Source organism: Anabrus simplex, chromosome 6 (assembly GCF_040414725.1).
Source record: "Anabrus simplex isolate iqAnaSimp1 chromosome 6, ASM4041472v1, whole genome shotgun sequence".
Taxonomy (NCBI): domain Eukaryota; kingdom Metazoa; phylum Arthropoda; class Insecta; order Orthoptera; family Tettigoniidae; genus Anabrus; species Anabrus simplex.
Genome location: NC_090270.1, coordinates 309,219,012 through 309,226,420, shown reverse-complemented (window position 1 = coordinate 309,226,420; position 7,409 = coordinate 309,219,012). Strand labels below are relative to the sequence as shown.

General features: G+C 39.3%; 1 pseudogene; it reads right to left on the bottom strand.

The window, feature by feature from the left end:
• Positions 1-4,283: 4,283 nt before the first annotated feature.
• Positions 4,284-6,875, bottom strand: LOC136875998 (uncharacterized; annotated as a pseudogene).
• Positions 6,876-7,409: the final 534 nt, after the last annotated feature.

Genomic DNA, 7,409 nt, shown 5'->3' with positions numbered 1-7,409 from the left:
AAACAGTCCGTAACTCTTCATCATCAATAGTGGAACGTCCAAGTATTTTCTGTAGACATCGCTTGGTGAGGCCGATCAGTCTTTCCCACCATCCATGTTGGGGATATCACTACTAAATTAAAAACACTGAATCACTTCACTTCGTTACGGCAAATTTTTTTTTTTAAATTGTTACTTACCACAACCCAGTACAAAGTGATTACAGATTCAAATACACATATTGTCCGATATAGAGTGTATGAGTCCTTTTATATGAATCTACAACGGACGGTAAGATCAGGCGAGGAAGATCACTGGCCTACCTTTTCAGTTCATGTCTGGGTCACCGGGACTGACGTTTCTCATTGACATATTTAGTCAATATTTTATACGGTGAATGAATAGCGTTATATAAAGCAATGTTCTCATTTGTATCACTATATCTTGAACTGCTCAATATGTGTTAATTATTTTCTGATAATTTATATGGTAAGGGTTATTCTGCCCGAAGGCAGGTCCGAACCTCCGCAGAGGTGTTCCTGAGCCGGAGTTTACGTGCGGTAGGGTGGCCAGTTCCTTTCCGCTCCTCCATTCTCTTACCACCCCACCAACAACGCGTGGTAACCCATCCAATTCCTGACCACGCCCAATGTTGCTTAACTTCGGAGATCTCACGGTAATTTATATGAAAATGCATCAAATATTCAAAATGCGATTCGTACTAAGTCGGTGAAGGTCAGACAATTCTTATTTAATTATACGGCACCTTATTTCTCTATCAATGAACCTAGTTATCATATATTTAGATTGGAGAGTTTATCTTACAGAAATATTTTTTGTCCTTTACCAGCTACAATTTGCAAACAAAAAATTCTTCAAATTTGAGCACATCAAAATTATTATCAAGCAAACGATGAGGAAATTGTAGAAGTAAGCACTAAACATACATGTTAATTTTCAGACCACTACCAACAAGTTTCATCGTCGTGCTGGGTATTATGTCCTTGAAAATGTAAAACCACGATAATGGCATTTTTCTATAAGCATGCATGAATTCCTCCAAATATTGAGATACTAACTTGATATCTTATGTGGTAAAAATATATTAATATGAAACATTGTTCAAATTGTTATCACTGTATCTTGAACTGTTCCATAGATATTAATTATTTTCTGAGAATTTATATGAAAATTCGTAAAATACTGAAAATGTAAGTCCCGCTAAATCGATGAAGGTAGCACAATTCTTAGTTAATTATCTCGCCCCTTATTAACGAACCTAGTTATTTTGAGATTGGGCAGTTTATCATATAAAAATAATTTCAGTCCTTTGCCAGCTTCAATTTGGAAGAAATTACTTCAAATTTGAGAATATAGAGTTATGAAGTCACGACGCTATACAGATGATGATTACTGTCTGACTTACCCTCGTAGATAGTGCAGGTTTTGTCGATATGCTCAGTACTTCTTCGTTATCTCCTCGACTAATATCTCGGGATTTCAACTACATGTCCCGGAGGTAAAATTATATATACTTGAAAACAGAGCAAGATACATTGATAACGCTATAATTTACATGTTTCTATCACAGATTGTAACGGAGGTCTCTAAATACGTTCGTTCCCATTCTTCCGGTCTGCGTGCCATGCAGGTCCGTCGTTATCTCCCCTCGATAAGACCTCCCCCCCTCTCACATCAAAGAGCCGACTTCCCGCTCGCCCACCTACCTACCTACCTTCCCCCGAGGCCTTTAGCCCGTTAACAATAGGACCAACCCTTTCTGCCGTGTAGTAGAAGCTTGTAAATATCTTTTAGAGTTACAGATGGGATTTAAAAAAGTACACGTGAATCTCAACTAAACCAATAAAGATCCGTCAGGAAACCTCCCACCGTGAAGAAACTTCCCCAGCTTTGGAAACTCACCTTATTCGACTAAAAGAAAGCATAAAAGGAAGGGAAAGAAAGTTAAAACGAAAGTACCGCACATATATTTCTGGCATACCCTCCCTCTTACCTTCACAAAACCATGAGGGATTATTATATTAGTCAAATTTTGAAATACCATTTTAAAGGTTTAAAAGTTTATGTTACGACCGCGCACACTGAATCCAAGCATTGTCGTATATTTGTTCGTGCACTGCAGCTTCTTAAAGCCATAATTGTAGCCATCCTTCCAAGTTCATTTATGTACTTTACTTTTTCTGTTACAGGACGTATATACAAGGCGAAAAAGCTAGCTATAAAACTAAACGGAAATTGGAAGATTAAATATAAGCCCAGACGTTACGTGGAAGAGAATAATTACGTAGGATTTCACTGCATCCAGAATAATACAGTCTGCAGTGTAGGTATTATAAATGAAATATATCCAGAGTAAGGAATATAAACATTCATGTAAATTCAAAGCTCCTGATACTTACTAGAAGCTGTTCTGTTACAGACTCATATCAGCGTAGTAGGACATTATAAAAGTGTTTTTATGTTGTTATTTATCACTCCATCACTTAAAGTCGCACCATTGACTTTTCTTAAAGTTACTCCTAACAGTGATGCGAAAGACATACGAAGTGATATAAATAAAAGTGAACCAAGTCTCAAGAGACAAAGGTTACACTTTCCAAGCTGGTGATGCCTTATGGCAGCAAGATATGTATTTCTGGTTGATTTACCACTTCTAATTCACAGTAAAGTCACGTATCCTCATGGTAACATAAAAAACAAAACAAACCCCATAGCACTACAGCCCTAGAAGGGCCTTGGCCTACCAAGCGACCGCTGCTCAGCCCGGAGGCCTGCAGATCACGAGGTGTCGTGTGGTCAGCACGACGAATCCTCTCGGCCGTTATTCTTGGCTTTCTAGACCGGGGCCGCTATCTCACCGTCAGATAGCTCCTCGATGCTAATCACGTAGGCTGAGTGACCTCGATCATGGTAACTTACGTGGTAAAATTAGGAGATAGAGAGTAACATCGTGTGTGGGGTATCTCGGGTTAGCTCAGCTAATGGTTTGTGACCTAATATAAGATTCAAATAGGCAGAAGTCAAATATATCATTACATTGTACCATATTTTTGAATAGTGAGAATATAAACAATAAGAAGAAGAAGAAGAACCAATAAGCATTTCGGGAAGCGTGCGGAAACCCGAAGGGTCCAAAATTAGAATATGAAAATAATCGATAGCAATGTGGTATTACTACTACTACTACTACTACTACTACTACTAAAAAACGTTTTCATTCCTCCCCTGAAGGTGGAGGCGGGCCTCTTAGACGGTGACGCCGTCTCTTAGGCCGGAAGATTTGTTACGGTGAAGGAGATGCTCGGAGAAGGTGAGGGGGTTGGCGACCGTGGCCTAGACTAGGAACTGTCCCGGCTTTCGCCTTAGTGCAGGAGAATAGAAAACCACGGAAAACCATTCTCACTTCTCAGGATAGCCGACGGTTAAGCGTGGGTCACACTAGGCTGGTTGCCAGCCGCGAATTAAGCTGCTACTATCAACGTGATGTGACCATAGAACTCGCAGCTGACACAAGCAGGTGGCGAGTATTTGTCAGCGGCTGGCGAAGTAGGACATGTTCAACTTTGGTAGCAGGTAGCAGCTTCTGGAAGGTCACGTGATTCAACTCGCATCCGCTGGCGCCAGCTAGCAGCCCAGTATGACCACCCCAGTTGCTCTCCAGCCGCCAATAAAACAACTGGTTTCAATTTATACGGTACAAATGGCTGATTTGAAGTGGTCGGAGAAGGAGATAATTGATTTTTTAAATGTATTTCAAAATTAACCGTGCTTGTGGGACGTTTCGTCCAAGGAATATCTTAATAGGAATGTGAAAGAGGAAGCTTACAATTAGCTGTTACAAAACCTAAAGGATGCTGCGATGCCTGCTACTCTTGACTCAGTTAAGAAGAAGATTAAAAGTTGACGGGACACCTATAGAAAAGAACTTGCAATGATAAATAAATCAAGAAAACGTGGCGCTGGTGCAATCGAAGTTTACAAGCCAAAGCTTGTGTGGTTTTCAGCAGCAGAGGTATTCTGACATAGAGCTGTCAGTGGCGGAGAATCTTCTCCTAATATGATAAGTAAGTAAATTATGATTCCAATATGTTAATATTATTAGAGTTTTATTAGACTGTCATTAACATACACATGTTATTACATTAATTGGGTAGGGGGACTTATTGTCATTTATATCTATTAATAAATGAATAAAAATCTGAAATTAATTATTAAAATAAACCTCAAAGATATTCAACGAACAGTTTATTTGCCAGTTTTCAAGTTTTTCGTGTTAGACAGTTTTATACTACGGAATTGTCATCTGGTTTCATACCAATTGATGTCATCTGCCACGGAACAGATAAAGTTGTCATGAACTGATGCATGTACCATTTCCGTACCTGCTCCCCAGCGCGACCACAATTATTTGATGAATAGAAACGGTCTACCGGGGACATGAAAGTCGATACAATACGCCAAGCTCCTGGAGTTATCACACCTGTGTTTAAGTCTTCATCATCCACTGAACCTGAAGGGAAATATGTTCTAGAAGAGGTCTGCCTGAGCCAGTTGTGGATAGCACAAGCTGATTTCACTAGAGTTTCTATTGTGCCCACGTTGAGTGGTATAGGCATGTTAAAAACGCGAAACCTAGCTGCTAAATGCCAAATGCATTTTCAGCAACGCGCCTTGCCCTGGATAAACGATAATTAAAGACTCTCTCTTGTACTGTTAGTCCTCTGTGTGAAAATGGTTTCAAACAATATGGTGTCAGGCAGAAGGCATCATCTGCTACACAAAGTCCTCCGTTTGGCCAATTAAGAAAATTTTTCTCAAGGGCTATCTTTAACGTAGAGTTCTTAAATACCGTGCTGTCATTGGCTCTGCCATCATGTCCAACATCTATATACCTGAAACAATAGTCCGCATCTACCACGGCAAACAATATAATACTATAGGTTCCCTTGTAGTTGAAAAACGATGATGTTGAATTACGAGGCCGTTTAATTCTAATATGTTTTCCATCCAAAGCACCGCAACAGTTAGGAAAGTTCCATTTATATTCGAATCCTTTTTGAATCTCATTCCACTGCCTACTTGTGTCAGCTACCTGAAAGTAAAGTATAATATTAATGGATAATGAAAATTATACACTCAACTAGCCTACTAATTGTAATATTTATTATGAATTTCTTTGCAGACCTACCGTTAGGCATTCAAACCAGAGTGTTAAATATATTTTAAACAAAAGTCATATTTACTTGCACTCTGATAATCCTGTGCATAACCATAGGTCTACAAATAATTACTTTCAATTATTTAATTGAGAAATTATTGTAGGTGTATATTGTTTTCAGGATATACCGCAGCGATCGATGTGTGAAAGTGAACGATATTCACACAGTGACACTGTGAATATGGCTGAACAGGGAGCATCACAAGTAGTGGAATCACCTGTACAGTCTGCGTCTACTACACCTTCGTCATCGACAAAGCGTCCAGCCACAAACACGGATCCACCACAACGCGCAAAGGAGTTTAAAAGACGCAAACCGACTAGATTTGAAAGTGCAGTAAATAAATTGCAATCAATCGCAGAATTAACCACTAATGACACAGAAGACCAATATGACAAATTTGCTAAGCATAGTGCATCCCAGATGCGAGAGCTCCCTCTCAGAAGTTTCATTATACTTCAAAGCAAGTTTCACAACCTCATCACTGAAGAGAGACTCGCATCTTTAAATTTCAACAACAGTGAACCACTATCACAAAGTGTTTGCCATTATGACGTTGATGACACAAGTCTTTCAAAGAGCACTTCCAATAATGAATTCGATCAGATATACTCTGAACTATCTGATAAAACATGCTTGGACGAGGAACAACCTCCACATGGTTTAGATGTGCTCTCCAAATCATTGGTTGGCATCTGCCCTTTAGAACACGATGCTTAGATGCCAATAAGAACACAAATCGCTGCCCACATTATATTAAATATTGCATTTCGTTCCAAATATTTCATTTCTCGTGTGTAACATTTCATTTATCAACATGTTTTAAATTCTAAATAATATACAATTATTTCTAGTGCATATTCTTATTTAACAAATAGTTTTACAATACTCTTTCCATTACTATTGTTTAATATTAGTTGTATGTATTCTAATTCTACTGTATTTTTAGTTTATGAAAAGTTAGGTGTTAAAGTTAAACGCAAGCAGCGCAAAATAAATAAATAATATCAGTTAATAAAATATGTTGTACAAATTTAGTTAATACCGTACTTGTAATGATGTTTGTCCATAAAAAGTGAAGATCATAATTAGAAGCTATGCTTAGCGTATCCAACAGCTATTACAATAAAAAAATTACCGACAGGATATTATTGTTAAAAATACTGATAACTTAAGGCTGAATAAAAACTTAATCATGCTTACCTTCATAAATGGTTGGAGAACTTCAAAAATAGCAGCAAGAACTTCAGGTAAAAACACAGAGATTGAATTGTGCGGCACTCTAAACAACAAAGCCAGAGATCTAAAACTATCTCCAGTTGCGAGATACCGTAAGGTAATTTCCAGTTTTATTTTACATGGAATCGCCTCTCTCATTTTAGTATCTTGTTTTTTAATCAGCGTTTCTACTAATTCCAGCAACTCTTGGAATTTAGAAGGTGACATTCGTAAAACATTTCTGTATGTTTCTGGGCCCCCTTCTTTTAATTCCTGGAAAAGTCTTGAAGATGCTCCTAACTCTTCCCTTCTTTGAATCCAAGGTCTACTCCACCATCGTCTCTCCATGCGGTGACGAAGCATTTCCAAACAAAGCTCCGTCGCAGCCATCCTTAATAACCTCCTAATTTCTCGTTTACGTGGACCCACGGACGACATGCTAACTAGAACTAAAAAGCTGCTGCTTGCTGGGTGTGTGTGACCGGGTTGCCAGCCGCTGCTTGCTGGGTGTGTGTGACCGGGTTGCCAGCCGCTGATCACCAGCGGCTGGCAACCAGCCTAGTGTGACCCACGAGGTACAGCCCTGTCCCGTCTCCCAAATGCAGAGGCGTTGAGCCACGGTAGAGCCGTGACCATCCCTCCTCTGCTCGGAGGGCCGGTCAGAGTGCAGAGCTGTTGGACCACGGACCAGCCGTGACCACCTATGGGCCGAGACCCAATCTCCATCTACGGACCATAGCAAGGTCATTAATAATTTTATTTTAAATAAACGAATCGCAAACAACAAGGAAAAGGACCGATAAACTAGCGTAGCAATACAACCTCTACAACCTCAATTAGGACTTGAGAATAGTATGACAGATCAGTAACTAGAACTGGCCACAAAACTTTGATTACAATAAACACATTCCAGATTAAATGAGATCCCCGAGAACAATTGCAAGATATAAAGCACCTAAAAATGAGAAGAGC